Consider the following 27,829-nt stretch of genomic DNA (forward strand, 5'->3'; position numbering starts at 1 on the left):
ATTCTAGATAAGCCGTCCGGCGGTTTATGTGACTGCAAGGTGGTAGTCTCATAATCACACTGCCGTGATATCTCGTTCCAACGTTCCCGAGGTGTTTCTTCATGGCGCAGCCGTTTCTGCCCTCGGGCTATCTGCAGATTCGCTTTGTGGGCTCCTACAATAATACTTAGGGGGAGGCGACTGTGATGTGGTCTCCTACGCCACTTTCTTAGGTTTCTCCTAGCGTTATGGTAGGGCATAGCTCTGCACATTGCGTTTGCACAACTTTCTTACGTTTATTACGTTTCTTTTTATTTTGTTCAGGTTTGCTAACCCTAGCTATCTTGTACGCCTCCAACTCAGCCCAAAGACCAACGATGCTCAGCGGTTTTGACGGAGGGTCTCACTTTTTCTGACGTATCTTCGCATCAGGATGGACGTTCGTAAGTGATTCTGGATGTTTGTATACACGGAGGTGACAACGTGGAAGACGAAGCATCTTCGTACTTCGTACTTCCTAGTACTAGTACTAGGAAGTACTAGTACATCGGAAGCAGCGAACGCAGGGAATTCGTTCACGGCTTTCGCGGCCCTTTCGTTTGCACTGTGCTCCGAACGTCGGGAGTGCAGCCGCTACCGTCCTCCGCTTCAAACACTGTTCTGTTTTATTTCATCTGTACTCAAGGTCCGCACGTAATATATATATAATATCATCGTGCAAAGACAACAGTTGCAAAAAATGTTGTATTGTCATTCAGGGACCTGAAAAGGTTTTGCCGCAGCGAATAGCACAGGCGTGCATCTACATATGTCCTTAACCTGTGCTACTGCTACCAAAACGTTGCTGCTTCTTCACCACACTGACTAAATAATACTAATCGTTCAAGTGCATCAACAGAGTTATCTCTTGCCAAGTAGGTTACGAAAGGTTTAAAGCGTGGGACAATAGCCGTTGAGGTGTAATGTCCTTAAAAGTCATTAAACATCCGGCTCTTACTCAAAGTACAAAAACTATGTACATCAAGCTTGTGTGCCGGATCGGCACGTGAATACAGGGCGCACGCTGTCTGTGACTATTCAATGTATAACAGGTGGTGATACTGAGAGTACCTGCGTGAAATATATTATAAGTACTAATTTTTAAAGGCTATCCCACATACCTTAATATTGTCTCTACGATAGCCTGGGCAGTTTCGCGTGAACGAGGTTGTCGCAGCTTTTTTAGACGTGGTACTGCATCGTCTCCACTATGTGTATCAACTTCATCGTCATCATCGATTCCTTTTTCTGAATGGCTATCGGAACAATGCAATTGGTACGAGCTAACTTCGGCCTTTGGTTCTTGGGCTGACGTCTCGTAATCCCATACCTTCAGTTGACATATTCCCGACGCCGGTGGGGTGCCTCCATTCTGACAATATACAGGTCGCCCTGGAGATGACGATAAATACTCCAGGGTGTTTCTGAAGTAACCCTCTGCTATGTCGCGGATCATTCGCCCCAGCCGTTTCCGTTTCCGTTTGCTAATGATCGTGTGCCTGAAGGCTCTGCACTTGCAATACATACCGGTTTGCCGACGTGAAGTAAGTGGAAATGTGCTCTTCGTTGCATGACGAGGCGTTTCTTCGATTGCTGCGTTAATCGCAGAGTCCCGACCGTTGAAGTATTCTTGCGTTAATAAGAATTCTCTCCTCCTTCGCCATGATAAGAGATGAAGTAAACAACAACTTTAATTCAGGATAATGGGTGGGGGAGTTTCATCACCGGGGAGCTTCGTGATTTACGCAATTCACGAAGCAAGTCAAGCAACGCCATGCTGACCGTTGCCGGAGATGTCTTCGAAAAATCTGTGCGTTCCTGGTCTTCCTACTTTGATGCTTGCGAGTAAGCTTCCATAACGTTTGTCTGAGGTGCTTCCGCATCACCATTCGTCTCCTTGAAGATCACGTCGCTCAGTGACATCAATACTTCCATAATTGCTGTCGACAATGTCAAAATGTTGGTAGTAGTCCAGATCATGCTGCTTGTCAGTGATGGCAGGAGCCCTACGAGAAGTTGTAGCAATAGTTCGAATGCCCCATGCCTCTTCCTTCATTGTTAATTGGGTCATTCCCCACAATAACCTCTCTATTGTTGACATCTCGGACCACGTTGTTGGAAATATCTTCGAAAGCGGCTACCTCCTTCGTAACGACACATGTGTTTTACAACAGGTATATGCCCAGAGTATATGCGGTATTGTAATTCTAAGCTTTCATTATCTCTCGTCCAATAACAATATTCCGCTATACGCGTTCAAGCATTTTGACGTTTTACTCTCTCTCTTTCGATAACAATGCTCTATTGCCTCCGTTTCAGTGTTTTGCCGTTTCATTATCATACTTTTTTTTTTTTTTCAATGCGCTATCTTACTATGCGCCCAATAACCACTATACCACCATCGTAGTGACACTGTTGGTTTGATATACTGGGAACTTGTCCGACCTTCGGTCCACCCTCATCTACACAGACCACCACTTCCATATCTATTTTATCGAAATCCATTTAATAATCTTTATATTATAATCAAATTAATTGTCTTACCAATGAATTAAAAATAATCAACCAATTAAAAATATAATCGGGAACGAATCAGTTTGATACCAAGGTGCCGCAGTGATCTGTGTAGATGAGCGTGGGCCACTTCCATTACGTACATTATGGCCATTCGGTACGTTCAGAATTGTCTCTGCATTTTCATGCGTTGCAATTGGGCGCAATTTTTTTCGAGGTCGCTCTGTACCCTGTCTAGAAGTTGATGCACTTCCGCTTGTAGAGTCGACTCGGTTCCCCAGTGTATGTCGTAGTCACAGTGCTGTGTAGTCCTACCGAACACAACGAACAATACTCTGGAAATGTCTGTTTACATTCTTTCCTGGTTCTCTGTTTACAACGGTACAGGGATGGAGTGACTAGGAAGGTATGTTAATTACGCCACGGCTTTCCATAAGCCGCATCTGTGCTTGGAAAATTAATAAGCAATACTACATAAGTCATTTCACCTAATGGTCCACAATTTGTCACATACCAGACACGGTGTCAGTAAGTGAGACCAGTGGGATACAAGAATGGCGACGGTTTCGCCTTAGGCTTTTGGCCTAATGTCTCACTGGGTCTCACTTTCTGTCTTATTGCTAGGACATTATGCATGAAGGACATCATACAGTGAAGCATGTGAAATGCCGTATATAGTTTGATATACCCTGCGGCTGATCTCAAAATCACTCCCTGCCTCTTGGAAACACGAAAAAGTTAGACTCGCAAAGCAGCCATTTACATGTAGATTTAGACGTGATATTCTTCACACAACAACGAGGTAATAATGCAGACACAAAGGCTTCTTTGACTTGCCAACAAAGACCCTATTCCACAAAGACAAAGGAGAAGGGCCTTACTTGTCTGGTCTCCACGGCCTTCATGTCACGCGCACGTTCACAGCACGTTCGATACGTCACGGTTTGTGCGGAAAATAATGAAGATACGCTATCGCGTGGTACATGGGGGCGCCGACACGAGGGACGCGGACAATGAGTTCTTCTTAACACAACGCCTGGATTTTATTGTTGTCTAAGCGTGATTGAGAAAGTAGTCTCTTCACTACATGGCTCTGGGTGGTTTGTCACGTATGCAAACCAAGTGAAAATCAGGGTTGTACATTTGGTGTGTAAAGGTTGCGAATGACCTCTCAGTTCGGAACAGTCGTTCAGCCTTTGGCAATGATGAAGTTTTGTTCTCTGTCATACTTCGTTACTTTACATAGTTCGACTCTGGCGTTCCGGGACACCGTACACTACGTTCCACTGATTCAAGTCTATCCAGTGGAAAGGGCTCCTGAACTTTTACGTGTACGTTGGTGGTCCTTCGGTAGCACTGTGTCTACAGAGTACCCTATATGAAGGACCCTATGTTTGACGCGTGGCGGCATTTCTGCTCTACCCCTCGGAAACAACGTGCAATTCCTTGACACCTAACGTTTCTGAGTTATTTGGTGCCTTTGCTATCGCTTGCACGCTGACAATTTTACGTCCTCCGAGGAATCTGGCATAGGCGAACGTAGCTCTTTTTGGTATCCTCCCGTTTGGCATTTCGCGGCACGTCAGCAGCGCATCTGCTGATCTTGTGAATCTTTCTGAAATTACTCAAATGTGTTCCACGACTTGAACCGCCTTCATTACCAGGCTGTTGGAACTGGGGAAGCTCGAGGACCATGTGGTGTGCTTAACGCCGGAGAGCTCCCAGAAGCCGCTAAAATCTTGCTATGTGGAATATGTACTGCAGACAGCTCCAAGGGTACTACGTGCTTGATGTGCGGCTCACCTTGCCTGCACCGGTTTGTCAGCTTGTATCTCGTCTGTGAAAGTGAGGTCATATCCCCACTTCTCTCATGATGTCATAAAAGACGATCCTGCCAGTGAAGTTCCTCTAACATCATGATTTCAAGTTTTAAGTAGGTTCATGACACTACTTTGTAGCTTGGCGCACTATAGCCTGAGTAGCTTTGTGCCAATAAAACTCAAATCATCATCATAACCATCATCATCATCTTAGCAGTTTGAGCTTCGTCCTCAATAAGAGGAGCCGTGCCGTACGTAACGGAGATTGGAGATACTCATACATGTACATGTCTTCTAGGACATGTGGGGAGTGGATGCGAGGGACACGCACGATGAGTTCTTCTTCTTTGATGTATGACATAACACAACACTTGGATTTTATCGTTGTCTAGGCGTCATTGAGACATTATTCTCTTCACCACGTGGCTCTGTGTGGTCCCTGCCAATCATGCAAACCAAGTCAAAATCTAGGTTACACGTATGGTGAGTAAAAGTTCCGAACGACCTCGCAGTCCGGAACAGTCTTTCAGTTTTTGCCGATGATGAACTTTAGTTAGTTTTAGTTACTTTATGATGTGTCTCTTTGGTATGTAACAGTATGTACTGGAAGTCCTATGTCACGAAGCCAAAGAAATTGACTCTCCACCGTTCATATTCTGTGCATTTCAGTACTTCAGCATTCTCACCCCTCATACTGTCATATCCATGAAAGAGCGCCTGCGAAACTGACGTCTTCCCATTTCGGTATCGTCATATCTGCTTCAACTAGCAGTCTAAAGCCATACTGTTAGTATTGGAACCTGCAAAAGTAAAAGTTGAACATCTGCACCCAAAAGCTTTGCACTTGAACAATACATGACAGAGATGTGCCTCCGACGCCGTGTGGGAAGCGCACATCACGAATGTGAAAGTGGTGATCCTATGGGTTATATCTTTATCCTCTTTAAGAGCAAGTGTGGCGCTACTTGAGGAGACTGAAGGTAGTCGTACGACCGCGCGTGATGCATATGGAACCTGGATGTATGGTGAGCTAGAAGAACCTTCTAGCTCACCATACTGGATGTGCGGAACACGGACGACCACTTCTTCTTTGCCTAACGCGATGCTTGGTTTCTATTGGCTTCTAGACGTCATTGAGAGCGCCTCTTCTCCGCAATGTGGCTATGGGCAGCCCACGTCCGTTTGTGCAGCCAAAGTGAAAAGCAAGGTGGCAAATTTCGTGCGCTAAGGTTCCCAAGGAACTCTGAGTCCGCAGCGGTATTTCGGTTTTTGACTCCTTCGTAGATTTGCGATTCCGGTGCATATAATGAGAGCACTATTTTCCTTCTGTGTCCTTCGAGTCATATTTGTGATTTCAATCCAAAGGAGCAAACTACATGCATGGACGTGTGATGTTCTTCACAACTGCTCTGTGCACGTAAAGGTTCACCATCCAGTAGGGAACTAATAAAAAATATCGTGCTTTGCCTGTCTCAAAAACATAGTGCATCCGGCGAACGGAAACATACATAGTCCATGTATTCAGTTGCTCATGAATAAAGACTCCAACAAACACATCGCCTGGACTACACGGATCTAGCCGTACCGTTATTCTTTTGTACCAGCCCCACTCGCTTTCTAAAAAAAACAGTGATGGTGCTGCTTACAGAACCTCAGACCACTGACACATCGTTCTACCTGCAACGAAGCCCAACTATATTCCCCGGAACAGACACCTTGAGTGCCATATTTACATTCCAGATCCACATATTCTAACGAAAAGTAGTCCTTCTGGGTAGTACGCACCCAGTGATACAACGTCATGGGTAATGAGAGGGTAATTGAGAATTATTTTCTCCGAAAGTTGCTGCCGGTGGTTTCCCGGTATTTCTGTGAACCCAGGTTCACAGTTTGTCACAGAAGGTGGAACAGAATGTGCCACAGGAGGTGGAAAGCAAGATGACATATTTCGTGTGTGAACATCATCAACAATGACATGAATATTGAGCGCAATGAGTAACGAGTATTAGTTCTTTGTAATCGTTCTTTACCTAATGCTTGCGTCTGTTCAGACACATAACGTCGTGGAAATAAAACTATAGAACGCAGGCAAGCTGGCGTAAATTTATAAAAGATAAAGGTAACATTCCCTTGAGTTAGATGGGGGAAACAAGGAAAACACGATGACGCGTAGTCCTGCGTACTTCTTCTGTTGTTACCTTATTCGACACCCAACATCATATACTAGAAACTTCCTCTCTCGAAATCAATCAAATGTATGACTTCATTGCGATAACGATGTCTGTGGCAGTTACCCTCCGATTAAGCGCATTTTGGAGCTAGGAATTCTTACTTTTTTGTGTGTTTTACACGAGGCCAAATGACCCTGGAGAGGAATATGAGCCGTCCGTGCTGTTTTACCACAGGGAATGGTGAAAAGCGGTATCTGTCTACTGGATTTGAGAGCCCGTCATGCGCTGCGAATTCGTAGCGTTTCTGTAACTGAAATTGCGCCGTCATAACACGTCGCTAGGCAAACATATTTCGCGTGGGATTTTCTGACACTCTGCTTTACGAACTGGAAACCGTTTCTGAGCAGTGTCAAAATCTCTTGTTCTTCTTTTTCCACAAAAGTCACACTTGGGTTTTGTGCCCAACTTCGCGGATGCCTCGTTGAGTGCCTGAAACCCCAACCGAACATTATCAGCCACAGACGGGTGTGGCATCTGATCTGTGGTATCTCTGCATATGAGCAAAGGAGAACGAATTTACAGTATCGCATGCTGAGCTTACCGACTGGCTCCATCTTGCTTTACCGTGCAAGACACAGCAATACGTCAAATGCTTATGATTTTTCGTCGTTCACGAACCATGTTGACAATGTGCAGACCCTTCTGGCTGTGGGCTTGCCCTTGCCCAGCTGCTTCGTTCTTCATGCGCTTGTGGTTTTGTTTATAGCCCACCATGGTTTTCCGGATGTCGCATCTAGAATTTCAAGCGCTTCTCTCTCTTTCACTTCTTTGTGTTTTGTCTCCCCAACATAAATTTCTTCCCTTACGGGATCCTCACCGCCAGACCAAGATTGTATTCGCTAGAATGCGCTGAATACATTGGACGTTCCCACAAGCAAAATGAGACGGATTTCTCATATGCTAAAGTAGCGTCTACTTTCCCCAAAGCATTTTCTGGCGCTTTGGGGACATGCTGCTTGCTGTAAAAGTGCTCTAGCTTGTTAGACGTAGCCGAGTTCATGATCTTGATTGAAGCGGACGCTCAACAGCAGGAAACAGGAAAAACGTAGCTACCCACATGGCAGAGTTTACGCGTATACAGCATGCTGTCGTAATTCGAGTTCCAAGATCGTGAGTATCACTAGTATATTTTCAGGGGGAAGGGGGTGTCTTACGAAGGAAAAAGACAAAGTGAGAGTCTATCGAGGCCCTTATGCTCGAGTGAGGGCATATACTCCCAGGTGAACGCCTGCGTAGAAATATTTAGTCGTGTTTTCACCTCATTAAGTCTACTTGGCAAATTCCTGCCTGACGTCGTCTCATAGCCATTTCGGTCTGGCTTCGGTCATTACGGTGCCCTTTCTTTTGTTGCCCATAAAGTAGGCATGAATTTTAGGGTGAACCAGCGGGACTTCCTTTTCCTCGCTTTCTAGTCTGTGCTGCTATGCCTGAGAGGTCTTTTCTCTTTGTAACCTTCCACGAGGCCCGCTACCATCAACGTGATGATCGATAAAAGTGATGGAAGTGTTTTTGTGCTTCCTTCAGTCCTTATCTTTCGCGTCCCAAAATCTGCAGTATGCTGTCTCAACAACTAGCCCAACTTTCCGCGCTTGTGATGGAAGGTTCTGTTCCACGTGATCAGCTGCGTTCAGAATGGAGCGTTCCAAGGGACTATGCTAACATTGAGGTGGCATGTGTTGTACTTTTCTTGGTGCACTTATTTCCTTCGAAAAATTTCCCTCCGAGGACTTCGTATGTACACACCTATCTCCAAAGCTTGCCTTGATAGGAATTGTGATTACGCGGCATGCTGCAGCCGATGCACGTAATCTTAAGGCTGATTGGCTCAAGCTCTGTCCGTTCTAAACGCAGCCTTTGCGCTGCTCCTATAGAACGTGACAGCATTGATACATCTTTCTACCTGCAATGAAGACCAGGTATTCACCCGAATAGGCACCTGGAATCGAGAGCCTCATAACGCTCATTATACCTGCCTTCACTTTTAACTGTAGAATAAAGTCAAATCGTAAGGCCTAGCTCCTTGCATCGTCCTTGATAGTGTGTGTCCTTAACGTTCACAACGTCTTGCGGAGTAGCACAGAAATAGACGGACGAGAGGCGGTACTGGAAAAATAATGCTTTGTAGACCACTGTGTGTACTAACTGTGATGGCTTTATAGGCTAGGCCATCATGTAGTTGTCTGCCGATGGTGTCGGACATGCACGCTATAGGGGTATGACCTCACATCTCAGTTTTAACACCACACCATAAAAAAGACGGTCCTGCTAGTTTATGCCTTGTCCTTTTTTAAGAGACTCGTGGCGCTGCTTGCACAGAACCAAATTATTTCTACAACTGCGTGCAGGGCGTGGTTGTGCGCAACACGTACCACGAGATTGTCTTTGACATAAGGCAGAATGCAAGACCCATTTTGGTGCTTGATTTACTTCCTGGTTGTGTTCTCAGTATCATTCCTAATGGTTATTTTCAACAATGGGGCTACGGGTTGTTTTCCGCCCAGCTGTTTCTGTAGACCACGTTACGTGCAAGGTGGCAGATTTCGTGCGCTAATGTTCCAAATGACGTCTGCGTCCGAAAATTGTTGATTGTGGTTCCAGTCTTTTGCTTTTGACTGCGTTGATAATTCGTCCTAAGCGGCATTTACATGGATGCGACGGAAGCGCATCGTATTCACTTATCGTATCGAATCCTCGCCCACTAGACCATAACAACAACCCCGGTGGAGAAGATTGGTGCGACGAGATGAAATAAGTGCCTACTATACGCTTCTACGGCATCCATTAGGCTTGGCTCACAGATCGCGACTTAATGGTTTTGCACGTTCGGACGCGTAATGCCATGGATTTGCTTGACAGGGATGTGGTTTTTTATAATCTGTAACCACGGCTGTGTTGAACATTGGTAGAAGTAACATATGCCACACTTTCTCTTCGGTTCTGTGTCTGTGTTACTCAAGATTGTTACTAGGGTGCGATATAACGTATGTACGTCCTAGTGTTTAATATTGATGCTCGCGGGATCTCCACCAAATATAGCTTTGAGTTTTCCGTATGCCCTGGGCTCTGTTTGGTTGTTCGTTAAACACAATTATTCTACGCATCCGGCAGCCTTGGAATAGGAAAGCAGAGTTTCGGCTGAAATTTCCTAACTGCCTCCCTTTCTTCATATTTCCACATTTCTATTTCAATAGATATATGCCTCCTAGATGTGCGACGTTTAAATGAGACGCGGGCGCGGCGCCAACAAGAAAGTCCTGGCCAGCACTATAGACGGTGGTACAATACAAAAGGAATTCTTCTTTGGACGGATATTTTCACGAATTTGCCCAAAATGAATCATGAAGCAAATGATGACGTGTGGAACACGAACGACGAGATCTTCTTTCACATAAACCCGAATGCAAGATCTGTTGTTGGGTTTGATTTCTTGGTTGTGTCGTCAGTATCATTCCGAGTTCTTGTTCTTCACAATCTGACTATGGGTTGATTCCCGCCCGGTTGTTTGTGCGTAGACCAAGTGACGAGCAAGCACCTGATTCTGATCGTTCAATTTCATCGAGGCAGTCGCAGAAACCAGTGCACGACTTGAGTAAAAGAACCCCTTCTACTTAAACTTTATATCAGTGTATCCCCTTCTAATTTTACCAAAAATTACTAACAAAATTACTAAAGTAGATTATTTGCTCGTTGATCCGCGCTGCAGTGTCGAACAAGGAATATGCACATAAAACTGAAAAATCATCTATTGGTTATATGCCTTTGGCAAATTTCTTGAATTCATACGCTCCTCTAAGTGTATCATTTGGTGTAAAAGCTGCGAAAAATACGATACTTACAAATCGAATAACTACCTGCATCAATATAGTGGTCTACCGTAGTATAGAAGTAGAGCATGAGTTGAATTCAGTGCTTCGTCAATCGTGATAAGAGGTTACGATACACCTCCTGCTTCATTTGCCACAATTTCGGACGAAGACAAGGCAAAGTATTATCTGACTACAGGTACACATCAATTCTTTACAAGAGGAGGACTGGATAAAAGCTTTCCAGAATCACACCACCAGTGCTACAATATCAAAAGCATCTTCTTTCAAGCGTTCCCCCCTATCCCCACCAATATGAAGTGCTTGGACAAATATTTGTGGAATTGCTAGATTAGCATAGTACTACTCTTCGTAGCCTCTAAGTGTACACTCCTTTGTTAAAGTACAAAAGCTGTGCACCGCTGGTCCGTATGATGGATCATTACGGATGTACGTGCGCACGATCATTTTGATATCATTCCACCGTGTCACATTTTGCTATAGGATTTGAAGCGGCAAGCACGTAAAATAAACGCATATTATTAGCTACCCGTGTGATACTTGAAATTATGTATTTACCTTGCTGACGTCTAGAGGAGTCTTGGTACCTTCATGCACTGAGGTACTTTTTTTTTTCTAGTTGGTACTGTACTTTGTCTGTCAGTTGATGACTGTCCGCTTGCGCCGCTGGAGTGTCCAGGTCCCAATCCGTCGGTATTGTGTGCGTGCAGCTTTCCACCACTCCCCCTTGGGAAGAGAATGGTACTTCTCCCATTCCTAAAGTTTGATCTGGTACAACAGCCAAAGCAGACGGAATGTCCCCAGCTTTGACTCTGTACGAATCTTCTTTGTGGGAATGTGAGGTACTTCACAGTGTTGCTAAACTGTTGTTCCGAGATTTCCCGAAAGAACGGACCCAGACGCATGCGGCGTTTAACGATGACGTTTCTGAGTGGGCGGCATATGCAGCATCTGTTCCCATATGAGCAAAGGTGCAAAAGGTGGAAGTGGCCCCTTCCTTCTGGAATGATGTCTTCAACCTCTTTGATGGCGGCTGGCATGGCACTTTCTCTACAGGTGAAGTAATCTTCCGGGAATACGTACGGTCTCCACTTACTTTCGCTCCCGTGCAATGACAGGAAGTAGAATTCGTTGCTCGCCCGAGACGTCCGTAGTTCATTAAGAAAGTCAACCACTCCGTGAAAGCTTCCTATGAGAAGGATATCGTTGAGGAATCTGTGTTGTTCCTGTCTATGCTCATGTAACAATCTGAGAAACTCTGTACAACGTTCTCCCGTAATACATTCAGATTTCCACTGATTCCCGCTGATATCGAAGATTCGACGCATTCCAAGATTTTCAGTAAGGGAACTGGAAGGCGGAGACAAGACAACAAAGGGTCGTGCACATAGAAGAAGTCGCATCTTAGCTAATAGAATGGCGCTATTAACACGTATCATGAACAACATTATTTTTATCATATGATGAAAATAAATTTCAATTGAATTGAACACGCCCTTCTATTTTTAGGTTTTGCGATGAGAATATGGAAAGAACACAGTAGTCTCACAACACTTCGATTTAGCACTTGCACTCGACACCGGCGGCTCGCAGGCGGCACAGCTAAACGGCTTCTGCACGTAATCTATGCACTTGAACTGGGTTGCGTAGTTCCCCGCAGCTGTACGCCCTCTAGGTGATCTGTAAGTGCTGATTCCTTCGGGATCAAACATTGCCAGACTCTTCAGTTCGCCGTTCGTCCTGCTGTACAGCCGTTTATGATCCAGTTTCAGTACATCGGGTCAAGCCTCAAGCTTTGACGGTAGCTTCTAATGGCGACGGAATTAGTCGTCGAGTGCACACGCCTTGTGCAGCTTGTACAACTGCTACAGGTACAGCGTAATACCACAGATAACAAAGACTATGGCTCCTCTCCAGGAACTAGTTCCATCTTTCAAGGATTTGCTGTGTGTTCCAGTGTGACACTCATTTGCTTCACATACGGGAAGCTACTTGAAGGAAATCATCATTAAGAGATGGAACTAGTTCGTGGAGCACAGCCCTTGTTATTTGCGGTATTGTGGTGTACCAGTACAAGTCGCTTCATCGATGTCGGATCACGAGAGACTTATCGTCTGACAGGTGCACTACCGTTCGTACCACCACAAATTCTGTGTTAGACATTCGCTCGATCCGATCCGATGCACCTTCCTACAGGTAGCAAGCACAGTCCGCTAAGAGTTCGCACCGTGATATTTGCCGGTCTCTTTTGCTGAGCACTACATTCTCGGGCTTTCCTGTTGTTCGATGTGATTAAATGCTGCACACAACATGAAGCAAAAAAAAAAAAAAAAAGAAATGTCAAGGGGCGCTACCCTGATGAAGGAGACCATTCCTCTACCCTCAGCTCGGAACATTGTTACGGTACGGCTCGTGCTTTTTACCTTCAAGTCACTTATTCTCTTAGCGGGACCCGCTTTTGAAGCTTCCCCAAACAAAGAAGGCTATGAAACGCATTAGTTGCAGCGTGGGCTGCTTGGGCTGAGCTCAAATGCTGCTCTAGTCCTCTTTCAAGTACGAACGAAGTGGTACACAGCAAACATTCATGTAGGATATTATCAAGTTTAATATCTTACAAAATAGCACCAGATATATAAAACCAGTATACTCCTTTCACTACAGTAGTGACCCACTATGACTGTTGCGGATGTGAAAACTAAATAAAATGGACTAATACAATTTCTTGTGGTTGCTATATGGCATATAACTATAATGCATGTATACCCGCTAAACCTGTACCAGATCCCGAAGCGAAATGCAGTACATACAACTATTCAAAATATACTATACTGGACGAAACAGACCACAGATTATCCGGCTTTAATAGGGCCAGGTTGTCATCTGAATCAATATACGGGCATTTTTTCACTTAAAGAAGAAATACCTCATAAAATCGCTAAAACCAGTGCTAAAAACACTGAGGACGAAAAAGGACGGACGGTGGGTTTCGTCCTTAGTGTTTTTACCACTGGTTTTAGCGATTTTACCATGTGTGACCAACAGGCCCAAATTGGTACTTTATTCAAGAAATACCTCCTTTAGATCAACATGTAACCGTTGTAAATTTATATGTTGCACGAGAATCTCCAAGTGTGAATTGTGAGTATAATTTTAAACATGCTCCCTCGAAATGTGTAGCGTTGTGGTTTTATTTGGTCTGTGTACTGAGTTAATGAGGAAAACGACGTGAGCTTTTTTGTCTTTGTTGGAGTTGGAGTGCGCTTGCTTGCCGCTCGATTTTTGTTGTTTTTTTCTATGTTCGACGGAGTGCATTACAGCTGGTCTTCAGAGCCGTCCTGTCAGTCATTCTTTTTCTGAGTAGAGGCTTAAATTTTCACAACACATGGCTCACCAAGCGGCAGTTTACAATTCAGGCTATAAAACAGCATGTGGTGCAGCAAATACGATGTTTGCAGAATTTAGTACGGATAGTACCTCAGCAGTATATGACAGACACATCGCTGCAAACGACTCGAGAAATCTGACCTATACAACGAATTTGGGAAGACCTGCTTGTGGGCTGGAATAATATTATGAAGCCATGTTCATCATCATTAGTGTATACTGGAGTGAAACCTATACCAACAACGCTCCCATCTGCACAAGATATGAAGTTTGCGGATATTGTGATCTATTGGAATATTGAAGCTGAACTGGACATTGAATTTAACTTTGGTTCTACAACCACTACGTCGTACCATGTGCCTTCGTATACATTTGAGCAAATGTATACGAATCAAACGATACGTAGCACTACGATTGATGAAGATAGCACCTACTTGAAGACAGGACCACTTCAGTTCTTCTCACATGGTAGATTTGAAATACGTTTCGCAGCTTAAATAATTAGAGGGTCATGTATATTCAGTTATAAAATGTGCATATTAAACATGTTTATAAAGCAACTATTTACGGGGCAAATTTCTTGAAGAGTGAGATTACCGCAGATGGATGTGGCTTCTTCTGGCTCTGCCATTCCCAAAAAGGGCGTCTGTTTGTCCAAACTTTGTCACTAGGCAGCGTCCAAACTTTGTTACTAGGCAGCACATGCTGATTTGAGTGGATTATCATTGGGGTCCTGTATGAAATGTGTACATCTTGGTATTTTATATTGATGTGCCCCCTCCAAAGATAGTGTTGGGTGTTTCATAGGCCGCGACAGCTCTATATTTGGTTCATTGAACATGATCACTGGTCTCATTCGAGTACCTTGGAAGGGAAACTGTGTCCCTGTGTTGAAATTACCAGTATATCCTACATTCAGTAAAATGAACAGACAAAGTCCATGAGCAAGTTTTTGCCAGCCGAAGGAGCAGAGACTACGTCGAAAGAGTTGTTTTTAGAGTAAGGCATTTCGCAGACTGCTACAAGCTTATGCCGAAAGTGTCCAGACTGTTCATTGCAGCGTGCGTTCTAACAAGACGTTCTAACACGTCAACTGACTCTTTTATGTAAGGATAAATAACAAGCGGTGTATTACTTGGCGTTATTGCTACACTGCTATAGTAACCTTCGTAATTACAAAATGTCCAGCCTTTCGTATATGTGCAGCAAATATCTACAGCTAATACATATGCTGGATCGCTACGTGAAAACATCGCGCACTGTGTTTGCTCCCATTCCCACGTGTCGCGAGTTGCAATGAGGGTGACACAGCCAGGACCTCAAATTTAACATTCATGATAAAAGTAGACTATTGTAAAAGTGTAATAACATACCTTGATTGTCTCTTAATAATAAGTCTGGGCACTTTCACGCGCGTTAGAGGTTAGCATTTTTCTTCCCTTTTTTTTTGTATTTTTTTTAAACTGGCGTTGCAGCCAGTCGATCAGTAGATGTACTTCATCCTGCATCTATGATGTCTCCTCCACGTCGATCGGGACTTCCACCGCTCATCGCGCGGTAACTGACGGTACCGATCCCATTCCCGCAACCTGATTCGTACAACACCCAAAGACGTTGGATTGTCACAAGCTCTGAGCGCATACAAATCTCCTTGGTGGCGTCGTGATATATTCCAAGGTGTTGCGGAATTGTTGCTAACCTGTTAACCGTTCCGAACTTCTGCAAATTTCTTCGGCTACAACTCTCTTCAATGTCGGACCGTTGGAAAAGGGAAAGTCTGGGCTTCGTGTATCCTGTTTAAAGTCTTGCCAAGCGTTCGAGATGTGGATTGTGGACTGGACACACCGCCGAGGGTATTCTGTGCTGGCATCTGCTGCTCTTCTTGCCTACAACGGTTCGTAATTTTGTACTTCGTGTCTGAACGTGAGTTGGTACCCCGCCTCACCATGTCATGGAACGGATGATTCTAGTTGAAGTTGATCCTGATCATACTTGGAGCTTCTTCCTCTATGGGCCTGTTGCTCTGGGCCAGGTGGCGCGAGTGAGCAGCAACATCAGCGCCCCAAATCATGCAACACTCCCCAGTTTAGCAGACGACGCGGCACTTTCAAGTACACGGTTTCGAGTTGTTCGCGCTTTTCAAGAAGCACCGCTTTTTCTGTTGGTTTCCTACAGGTTTTGTAGCTTCCTTGGCACCATACCGTTTGACACACCATGCAAAACCCGCTGATGGAACTCCTTACTGTTGGGATCCGCGGCCGTTTGGGCCCGAAATGGCGCTGTGCAAACTTCAGTGCAACAGCCCTATAAGAGAAGCCACGGCGCTAGTTGCGGAGAATGGATGTATTGTGCGACTTCTTGTGGGGCATGTGGTGCGTGAATGTGTGGTATACGGACAATCAGTTCTGCTTCGCCGGAAAGCTGGAAACAAGGCTTATTGCAGGGTTGAGGTATTTTATTTGTTTCTAGATATCATTCAGGATGCTTCTTCTCCACAACATGATTTCCCGGTCTTTATGTAAACCAGGTGGAAAGCGAGGTGACATATCTCGTGTGTTAAGGTGCGGAATATCTTTCCACTCCGAGAGTTCCAAGCCCCTTGCCAATAAGCAAAGAGAATGGAGGCCAGACAAGAGCAATAGTAAACCGATAGCGAAGGTATGATATCTTACCAGCGCAGTTTTTCGAGAGCGAATGGAAATACACTCCCGGTACGTTGTCAAAGTAGCTTTACTCTACCAGACTTGACAGCCTTTGGCCACATTGCGTGTTTAAGTGCTATGCAAATTAAATTGCGTGATGACAATAGGTTGCTCTGCAAACATACTTTGTGTGGTCCTTCCTGGCGCTTTGCTTTACGAATTCACAGCTGTGTGTTTGTTTAGGAACACGCTTCGTACTGATTGATGTTTCGTTCTTTGGTCCAACAGGTCAAGTCATACTGAAGGACCATGGCCTCTCGGTCACTCTAGCCACTCTAACCACTCAACTTCCAACTAGAGGCACACATGCACACGATCGCTCTCTCTCTCTCGCCCTGTCTCCGCAGAGAGGAGCAATCGAGGGGCCGTGGTCCAACTCTCTTCACTCACCGTGTCCAGTATCCTGCCCTACGGTGCGAGACACCACAATTCGTTTAATGCTCACGAGCAAATTTCGAAAGAAAATGCAAGTACCAAAGTTCCACCAAATACATTGAGAATGCGTCGACGCGTCTGGCCGTGGGAGTACTCTTGTCCAACTCATTTGTTTTCCTCTACCGCCCTCTTGGCGGCCGTGGGTTTCGGTACGTATCGTTCCACTGCTTCTCTGCTATTGTTCAGAGCATTTCCAGAGCGTCATTGCTTTGTTTTATTTTTATTTATTTTTTAGTATTCAACTTTCATCTCTCGCCGGGTCTCCTCCAGCAGATCGAACTACGATTTCAGGAGCAAACTTTTTCCCAAGCTTCTCTTGCGTTTGTTCTGGACATCTTGTAGCCAGGCCTGTGAACTCCATTCCCAAAGGGCACACCTATCAGTCCACACTTTATCTGTGGGTAATACGTGCTCATTCGATAAGTTAATAACTGGCATTCTGTGCAGTATATGTACGTCTTGGTACTTGATGCTGATCGACACAGGGTCTCCGCCAAAAATCGTTTCCAACGTTTCGTACGCGGTAGGTTCAATGTTCGGTTCGTTGAACATCATTATCCCCCTCAAGTGACAATCTTGAAATGGGAACTGTGTGCCCCTGTTGAAGTTACCTAAGAAATCTGCATTTAAGTAGAAGTAACACATATAGTCCATTAGAAAGGTCTTTCCTGCGGACAGCGGCGAAAAGATACAAAGCGCTTCTTCTTCCTAGGGTACGCAAGTCCACATACCGCAGCTAATTCATGCCAGAATTGCATGCATTCCTCTTGACATTGACAGAAGACGAAACGCTCTAAAATATCTACGGACTCTTCTATAGAGACAAGTATAGATTACAAGCAGGGTGAACCGAGGAGCAATGGCCACGTTAGTATAATATTTCTCGTAGTCGCGGAAAGTCCATCCTTTAGTAAGAGTGCGAAAGCTATGTACAGCTAAAGCGTAAGCAGGATCACCGCGATTAAGCATGTCACATTCCGTTTAAATCCATTCGACTGTGCCGCAGGACGATATGAGTGAGGAAAATGCCAAAACGTTAAATCATAACCCATAATTATATTATATTGAAAATATATATACACGAGCACTTCCTTTAATTACATCCAGTAAAGTCTTGGCAGTTTCGTGCACTTTAGTGACTCGCAGTTTTTTTTTTTTTTTTCTTCTTCGTTCTTTGAGTTGGCCCTGGAGTCGGTCGATCATTTGGTGGATCTCTGCCTGCATTTGTGGTGTTTCCGGGTCCCAGTCTATCGGAACAATACACTAAGTGTGCGGAGTCTTCCAGCGCTCCTCGCGAGGTAGCTGATGGTACCGATCCCTCTCCAAAAGCTCTGTTTTGTACAACACCCAATGTCGGTGGGTTGTCCCCAGTTGTGAGCGCATACAAATCGCCTTGATGGTGGCGTGAAATACTCCAGGGTGTCGATGAGGTGTTGTTCCATGAGATCGCGAATGGACGTACCCAAGCGCGAGCTGCGGCTAACGATGGTGTTTCATAGGATCCGGCACCGACAGTACCTGTTGGAGTATGCGCATATGTGGAGCAGGTGGAAGTGGTCCCGTCCATCACAGACGATGTTTTTAATTTCTTGAAGGGAAGATCCGATAGCTGTTTCCCGGCAGGTGAAATACTTTTCTGTGAATACGAATGGTCTGTATTTGCTGTCGCCTCCGTTGAAGCTGATGAAGAAGAAGTCGTTGGTTGTTAATCAAGTTAATCAAGAATGTGAGAAACTGCATAAACTCCTGTCGTTCTGCATAAACTACCCCACAGTCTCAAGGACAAGAAAGAAATGGCGACTCCCTCTCCAGGGGATGCCCAGATCCCCTCATCTGCAGAGTCTAAACTCCCTTCGGCCAGTGGACATAGGTGATCCCCTCGCTGGAAATGTTTCCAGAAGATTCGGAACCCTCTGGGTAGGCGTTGGTGATCCGTGAAGAGACACCAGAGGATCAAGTGGCATGTATTGCTAGGAGTTTCACCCAGGTAACCTCCGCGTCTCACTTCGGTCTCGAATAACACAAAATATAAGGTCGTTACAACCTGCCACCGAACATGCCTCAATTCATTGGTATCACATACGACAGACAATTCTGTGTACGGTAATTACTATAATTACAAGCCCTACGCAGACACGGTACGAACTAGTCATGTGTGGTGGCACATTTGGCTGCTTGTCGCCCTTGTGCAATAAAACACCAAAACCAACAAACATACTTCACGTTTCCGAACTCGTTTGTGCCTGTGCTGTCGCTGGAGATGGCTGAACGTTCTGCGATGAAGGCTCGCACATGGGAACATAATCGACGCCTGATGAGAAGCTTACTTGGGCATCCTGCTGTTTCGATTGGGGTTTCGTGGTAAATCAGTTGAACCAACCAGAGGTATTATTAAACTGTTTCGACACTCTTCCTGCTGTATAAACAATCTTAAAATGTTGGGTCACATGGGAACACTGTCCGAGCCGAGTATTCGCTTTGATGGAGGCATTGAGTTCTAAGTCCACTTTTTCGATGTTGTAAACGAGCAGACTACAGGAGCACTATGGAAAGTGTTGGACGCACCTGCGTCAATGGGCCTATGCAGTGCATTCACTATCGAATTTGATCCGTCAGCTTCATTTCTTTCCAAATGACCGGTGGCTTTTACAGTGGCTCATCACTTCAAGGCTGTTGGATCTCGTGAAGCGTAGGCTTCTTGTGGTATGCGTTTTGCCGAAGTGCTTTGGGCAAAACGATTGACGGGAGCAGAAGGGTGTTGCCTAGCGGGTGCATAACTGTGAAGAGGACGATCCCAGAGAAAAGGATAAACACACAAGCTTTCTCACACATGTGATGTGTTGCTGACAGTTGCGACGCAGTACACAAAGGGCGAGACAGACGATGTCGCACCTTTGTCTCGTCCTTTGTGTACTGCGTCGCAACTGTCAGCAATATGTACTAGAGTCACTAAATAGGGAGCATAGTAGCGACACTGAGCCACGTAGGCGAGCGAGCCCGCCATTTTGAGTCAGGCGCGGCTGCGTCGCCTAGCAATGGGACGCCAGTTCCCCCTCCTCCGGTGGAGAACAACGCGCAGTCGAGCCACCTCGCAACCCAGGAAACCGGTTTTGGATGGTGACCGCCAAAAATCTCGAGTCAAAAACCGCGACAGACAAAATCGCGAGTCAACAACCGCGATTTTCAAAAACCGCGATTAGCAAAAACCGCGACAGGTGAAAACCGCGAGGGTCAAAAACAGCGACAAGCAAAAAAGGCGACGTCCAAAGATAGCGACAGGCAAAACCGCGATAGGCAGAAACCGCGATGGCCAAAACCCGCGAGCAAACCTGCATAGAATTGAAGAGGATACTTTTTGAGCACGCCGATGCTGACTGGCAGTGTTTCAGACATTTGACAAGACTTGAAATATGTTGGTCTCCGCCGGACGCCGAAATTACTCGTACAAATACGGACATGGAAGAGGTAGAGAATGGCATATACACTCATTCCCTGCCCGCGTCAGCTATCACGTTCACTCTGTCGGAAATATAACCAATTACTGAGTAATCGATTACTCGAAAAATTACTAAAAAATGTAATTTATTACAAGTAACGCGTTACGCACAAGTCAAGTGTGAAGTATACAGATTGAGCACATCGAAAGCTGCAGTTTAAGCACAGAAGTCATTTTTAATTCCCTGCTTTCTTCCTATAAAACTATTAATTAGGCCAGTAAGATGCGCCATGAGAAGTAATTCACGCCACAGTATCATAATTATCGCAGAAATTGAATTTAAAGTACGCCGCAAAAAGGGACCGGTGTGCGCAACGGTGGTGGAGAGCAGTACCAGCCTGTGATTTGCCCATGACCTCGCGCTGACGCCTTAGCTGTCGTCTGCTGTTCGGGACTCTGAAAAAGCATTGCTTCTGGATTGGTCATGATTCAGCCGCTCCTGGTTTATGGCGGCAAAGCTGGTTTATGGCGGCAAAGGGCGCTGACCACCGAACCAGAACACGTATGGACCCTGTAACGTCATGTTTATGTGAGTTTTTCTTTTTCTTTTTTTCTGGGAAACAAACTGTATACATCAAAACCTTTCGTGCTACCAGGTAAATTGACACACACACTTTCATCAAATGTCTTAATCTGAAATTTTTAGGATGGCCCTCTGTACTCCTTTAAGGCTTTTATTCCCGGAATGGAAGTTAGCCTACTTTTCATATCCTCATGGCCCCCTTTCATCCTCCCTTCTAAAGGAGAGTGAGTAAGGTTTTTAGCTGTCGCGTTTTTAGTCGCGGTCTTCGGCTGTCGCGTTTTTTGCCTGCCGCTGTTTTCCCCTACTCGCGGTTTTTGGTGTCGCGATATTTGTGTGTCGCTAATGCTTCCTATCGCTATTTTTGTCTATCGCGATTTTTGGATCTCGCGGTTTTTGACTCGCGGTTTTTGCTGTAGCGGTTTTTGACTCGCGATTTTGACCTAGAACCGTTTTGGATGGAGGTAACTCAACATGGACGGCGAGTTCTTGGAAGGAGAAACCACGTGGCACGTTCGGCCCAATCGCAGACACTGAACGGCGGCTTCGGCGGGGAAAAGGAATGCGATACTCTGTACCCCTATTTAGTGACACTAATATGTACCAACTTGCCCGGTATTTGTTACAACGTGTTGTGTGTTCTAGGGGCGGGTCTAAGATTTTCCCGAGGGGGGGGGGGGTCCATGTGGACAAATGCCACGTGCATTCTGGGATTGGTCCGCTGAACCCTGTGTTCAAGTCTGTAATTGAGGGTGTCCGGACCCCTGCCCCCCCCCCCCCCCTACATCCGCGCCTGGTGTGTTCATCCTTGTTTCGTGTATCATCCTCTTCGCAGTGCTTTGAGAACCTGCCAGAATGTTGAGTTGTGAATTGGGGACTGCACACTCTTCCGAGAGTATTTCATGCTGGGGTAGATATGCTGCTCATCTTGCCTATAGACCTGTTGCTCTGGTCCAGGTGGCGCAAGTGAGCAGCAACATCAGCGCCCCAAATTATGCAACACTCCCTAGTTTAGCAGACGACGCGGCACTTTCAAATACACGGTCCCGAGTTGTTCGCAGTTTTCAAGAAGCACCGCTTTTTCTGTGGATTTCCTACAGGTTTTGTAGCTTTCCTTGGCACCATACCGTTTGAAACACCATGCAAAACCCGCTGATGAAACTCCTTACTGTTTGGATCCGTGTCCGCTTGGGCCAGAAATGGCGCTGTGCAAACTTCAGTGCAACAGCCCTATAGCGGTTCGTGAATTTGTACCCCATAGCTGTTCCACGTTTGGGACTTGACCAGGCTACGTTGTGCGAAACAACATACCAAGTTTGTCACATGTGGTAGCTGGTAACGGTACAACATTCCTAAATGCAGCACGAAGAACGCAGACTGATGGGGCAATTGCAGACACTACTTACTCTGCACAGAACACAGCCTGTTCTCATTCCTTGGAGTGGTCGCGCAAGTGTTTCTTTTACTGATAATGACTCTCTGTAGCTCCTCTTACGTATAGGAATTGCATGCAGCCAGGACCGACGTCAGTTCCACTTGTAACACCATGTTATGAAAAAAGACGATTCCATTAGAGCTTTGTCTTCTTTAAGAGACGCCGGAAGTTGCGTAGAATGAAGATAGACCTACTCATACAAACTGCATGTGGCGCGTGGATGTGAGGTACACGGACGATGAATTCTTCTTCTTCATAAGGCAGAACACAAGGCCTACTCTTTAGGCCTCTTTATTGTGTTCTAGATATCATGGAATACTGTTTTTCTCCACACAGTGGCAGAGGGTGGTGTGTCGCTATTCTTGTAAACAATCTGAAAGGCAAGCTGACAGAACTCATGTGCCAATGTGCCCAAATATATCTGAGTCCAGAGCTGTCCTTTAATTTTCGGCTCCTACGAAGGTTTGTTCTCTGTCATGGTTCTTTGCGTTGGCGTTGTTCAGACACACAATACCATGCACGGGTAGCCTTCACTCTCGAAGTCAGTGTAGGTGTTCGATGATGATGATTTCTGTAGCAGCTACTCTCAAATCGAAAGAACTTCGGCAACATTGTTGTTCTGTGTTTTACAGTACGTCAAAAGCCCCAGGAGGACATTAAAACGTTTAATGTCTTCCGGAAATGTCTTCCGTTTAGTGCCTCCTTTTAATGTACATACACCTGGTAATTCACATGGTACATGTATACAGCGGTACAACGACGGAAGTAGACGACAATTCCCGACGTGCCCCATGCACCTTAGGTGGCGTTCATCAAATTTGCACTAAAAATCCACTAGTTTTGCAGATTGTGAGAGGTATCCATTTCAATCCCATCCAATCCACTTGCCACCCAAAATGGCGCTGCCCATGTTGGATAGGGGGACAAATAGTGAGGATAGGTCGATTGATAGCGTCCCATATTTCGACACCCGATTGGTCAGAGAGCTCAAAAAGTGGCTGGAGCTTTTGGTATAGGCATGACCCATTAATGGCCAGACTCCCTTTTAATATACGGCTCTAGCGTACCCACATGCGGTAGAGATGTGCGCGGCCTCCTGCAGCTTGCTGCGCGTATGCATGCCGCCCCAGCTCTACTGCGTCCTCCCGCGACTCTCCACAGCGAGAGCTTCTGGTTCCGTGTTTGACAAGATGGCGAACGACATCGAAGTCGAGCTACTGACAATAGTGAACGCTTCAGTTCTTACATCTGAGCTTTTGCGAAATCAACATTGCAGACGCAAGAAACGTAGGCTTTGGGTTCACTCACTGTGGCGATAGCGCATTCTTTTCTTGCGAACAATGTTTAGCTTTCAAATTCCTGACACTATCTATGACGGTTAATATCTTACACTTTACCTACCTGCCCTCCCACATTTTACTGCAGTGTCGGCCCAAAAAGCCATTTTAGGGCAACGCTTTACAATGTAGACAGCAATGACATTTTATTTTCTTCATAAATTCGCCGATTGAAAAACGTGAGCACCACTGCGACATACCTTCCAGTCAACGATGCCGTCAATGCTCTGCGTGCGGGAGGCTGGAAGTTAAACTGCATGCTGATTGTGTCTGGAGTTTGTGTTGCAGTCCGTAACATAGTGCAACAGAAAAATACGGCCCTGTTTGTTCCAGCATTGTTGTCCTAAGACGAGTCGTGGTGCTTCGTCGAAAGAATAAATATATATGCAGAAACAACTGCCTATATGACACGTGGGGCGTGGTTGCGTGGGATGCGTACCACGAGCTCTTCTTCGACATAAAACACACGGCAATTCCTCTTGCTCCTTAAAACTTGTTTGTTGGGTTTTCAATACCGTTCAGAATGTTTTTTTTTCTCTCTCTCTCTCTCTCTACAATGGACTATGAGTTCTTTCCTGCCATTTCTGTAGACAAGGTCACGAGCGAAGTGACATAGCTCGTGGACGAGGGTTCCAATGAACCTGTTGGGCCATAACTTGTCGGTTGTGGTTCTTGTCTTCTTTTATAGATGGGTAGAAATCCAGCGAACCCAGAAGAAGAACAGTCTCTGTTCGAAATATCGGCGGCTTCTGTCCTGAGGCAACTCCCTTCCTACTTGTCTTCTTTTAGCTTTGCCAGCTTTGAGGTTCTGTTCTTCATCACAAGCGGCGCACATGGGTGCAAGGAAAGCACATTATATCCACTTATCACATCGAATCAAGCTTCAGTCACTTTTCTGTCAGAAAATCATCAGTACTCTAATCATCGTAATCAGCTGTGATCTTTCACCAGACCACATCAACCATACAGTACTGTACTGTACCATTGAATACTGTACCCTACTGAAAAAACTATCAGCCAAGTTTCTGCTTGTTCATCAGAATTCTACTGATGCCTGTAAATTGGGGCAGACCAGGCGTGACGGCTTGATGGGACCACCAAATCGTATGAGTGGTGTACTGATTCCTAACAAAAGACTGGTCTCTAACACAATTATAAAACATATTTATTTGAAGCACACAACGATACGTACAGGTGAGGGTTGGACCATCTCGAAGCTGGAACACGAATCCTCTTTTCAGATAGTTACTGTCCAACTACCATATTTTGTTCTTTTCTTGAGCTTCTCTCCTTTACGTTTACGGATCGCACATGAAGGTACCTGAATAATAGACAAAAGTGTCAGAAGAACATCTGCTAACTAACAATGAAATATACCAGAGCACAAGATCACACGTACAGCAACCGCAAACAGAATGCGGCATGGTTTGAGCGAAAACGAATGCACCATCATGACTGAACTTCGACGTATATTGGTGCTGCAACGGTATTTTATTTCAAGAATCTTCGTGACTGGAAACTAACCGTGGAAAACTGCTGCGGCGTCCCAACATATAACCCCATTGAAAAAATGAACAATAAAAGAAACAGTTGCCGCAGCAGCTTTTAGTTGCCGTGATTTGGGACATTTCTGGAGTTTTCCTCTCCAGTGTTAACATCAGCATTCCCTCTTGTTCCACGTGTATTTTACCTTATGTTCAGGCACCCTGGTGTTTTTGGTGTGTGTGGTCTGATGCTGCACACCACAATTCCTGGTGTCTTTTATTGCGCCATTGTTGCGCATTATGCGGTCTCACGCATTCCATTCCTTGATGTGCTCCTCAGCACTCCCTCGAGTCACTAAAAGCTGCTCATGTTTTCATGTGACACAGGTGGAGGATATTTCTTGAATAACTGAACAATGGCCAACGGGTGGGTCTTCCTTTTGGACATCGTACGTGGACATCCAGAATGACATTTAATGGACGCCTTACGGGACGTTACCATCGAGCTCTCCCTCTTCCTCATGCATGCTTCACTGCACTTCCACTGTGCACGAAGCGTGACAATATTTTACAACAGTTCAATTGTGAACAGCACTTTTATTTGATAGACAAAACAAACGTTACAACGGACTAATTGATATAATCAGTTGCACAGAACACGCAAGAGCAATGACACTGACCCCCCAAAATAGCATAAACCAGAATATATAGCTTATTTATTTATTATTCTGCATCATCCGAAATAATCCTTATGAGTGGTGCATTTTACACGAGAGAAAGAAAGAAAATAAACGTAACAGCAAAAACAGATGACACCCTGATAAAAAAAACCAATGCTAAGCATCGGATAAGTAGCTAAGTAGATCGCGTTTCAGTGCATGCAGACGTTGAAAACCACACTGTACACGACTCTATGGTCAATGTCTAAATGTTATGTTGATATCACAAGAATACCAAGCTAAGAGCAACACTTGGCAATGTGTAACTGACAGTGGCAAGTAACGTGACGCATCAAATAAAACTCCCACAAAGGACAGGTCAAGCTGTCTTTGCTGTAAATGGCTGAATATATAGTATTCGCCACTACTGTGGTGTTCGGTACATACCACACTTTCTATCGTAAGTATAGAATTTTGAAAGGAATATTTATACCCTTGTTACACGGTCATTCTTAACCGCGGTTCTCAATAACCGCCGTTACTCTACCTAAACGCGGTTATCCTAAACCACCGTTCGCTGCTGTTACACGGCGTGTATCATCACAGTTTGGTGTGGTTACGTGGTTTCAATCCCGCAGATTAATATTTACTAAATTGAGCACTTAGAAATATATAAAATGATTGAATAATATATTCCTAACATACTTTTCCTGTATCGACCTTCTTTTTAAACTATATAGCCAAATATTCGCACGGTTCCGTCGACCATAGAGTTAATATAGGAAGACTCTAGAGAACGTACTTGGCGCACCGTCAATGGGATTCTCCTATCCCAGAGCGTGATCGCCCGGGCGCAGCCATCAGTTGGTCATGGACAGTGTTAGTGGACGGATTTCAGCCCCCTAACTACAGCGGAGCTGCTCCGTTTGTTGCCAACCCTGTGCAGTTACGTGGGATGACAGACGGTGGAACGACCCGATGGAGGCAACGGCGTCCACCGTACGGAGCGAGGCCAGCCGACGAGTACGTACGAATCTTCGGGATACCTGCAGAATTGAGTAGTGCTATCGGAATCACAAGGTAAACGTTGCCATATCAAACGTGAATCATATCTTATCTATGAGATACCTGCGACACCGCCAACACTTTGTTTTCCACCTACACGGATGAAGATGTTTACCGCCTATGACTTGTTGAAGTGGCGTTTGTATGCTTTGCGAGCGAAATCAATAAATCGTTACCCATCGTAACAAATTTAGGTATGTATTTCCGAAGGCAACAGAATTCCAAAGATGAATACACACAGTAAACCGCCATTTTCATGCTGCTCTGCGAACTAACAGGAACCGGAAATGGCAAAAACGAAACCACCCCCCATTCCATGCTCTGGTCTGTCGAGTTTCGTGATAATAAAGTGACGAACGAATTGCAGCACACAAGCAAATGATGTAGTGGGAAAATATTTACTGCTTACTTGTTTAACGAATACATATGAGGTACAGATTGGGACAAAAGTTTACGGAACACGCGAGCGACGTACTTTTTCTTCGGTGCGACACCCTAGCGGCAGCCGGAAGTGGGTGAGTTCACTGTTTCGGAGGGATGGAAGGGTGCGCTGTGAATGACACACAGCGGTAACTCGTACTTCCCTGGCACACCCAAGTGACACTGGAGCGACCACTGCGTGTCGCTAACAGCGCATCCGTCCACCCCTCCGAAACAGTGAACTCACCCGCTTCCGGCAGCCGCTAGGGTGTCGCACCGAAGAAAAAGTACGTCGCTCGCGTGTTTCGTAAACTTTTGTCCCAACCTGTACGCACATAGTACGCCGAATTTAGATAGCAAGCGATGCATTTAGGAAAACAAGCACGTCAAGTTTAGCGGAATGAAGCAGCCACCGGAAGGCAACGCCTTCCATGACCAACGGATGGCACCTCCCGCGTGGTCACGCTTGCTTTTTGGCCTTAGTT

General features: G+C 45.4%; 2 long non-coding RNA genes across 2 annotated transcripts in view; one reads left to right on the forward strand and one right to left on the reverse strand.

Moving 5' to 3' along the window:
* LOC135372109 (uncharacterized) overlaps window positions 1–27,583 on the forward strand; it is a 30,490-nt gene extending 2,907 nt beyond the window's left edge. The window contains exons 2-3 of the long non-coding RNA XR_010415829.1: window positions 304–422; window positions 16,722–27,583. This is a non-coding gene — a long non-coding RNA (uncharacterized LOC135372109). The remainder of the gene's footprint in view (window positions 1–303; window positions 423–16,721) is intronic.
* LOC135372184 (uncharacterized) overlaps window positions 1–27,829 on the reverse strand; it is a 352,119-nt gene that overhangs the window by 231,496 nt on the left and 92,794 nt on the right. The window lies entirely within an intron of this gene.

This window comes from Ornithodoros turicata, unplaced genomic scaffold (assembly GCF_037126465.1).
Source record: "Ornithodoros turicata isolate Travis unplaced genomic scaffold, ASM3712646v1 Chromosome13, whole genome shotgun sequence".
In the NCBI taxonomy this organism is placed as follows: domain Eukaryota; kingdom Metazoa; phylum Arthropoda; class Arachnida; order Ixodida; family Argasidae; genus Ornithodoros; species Ornithodoros turicata.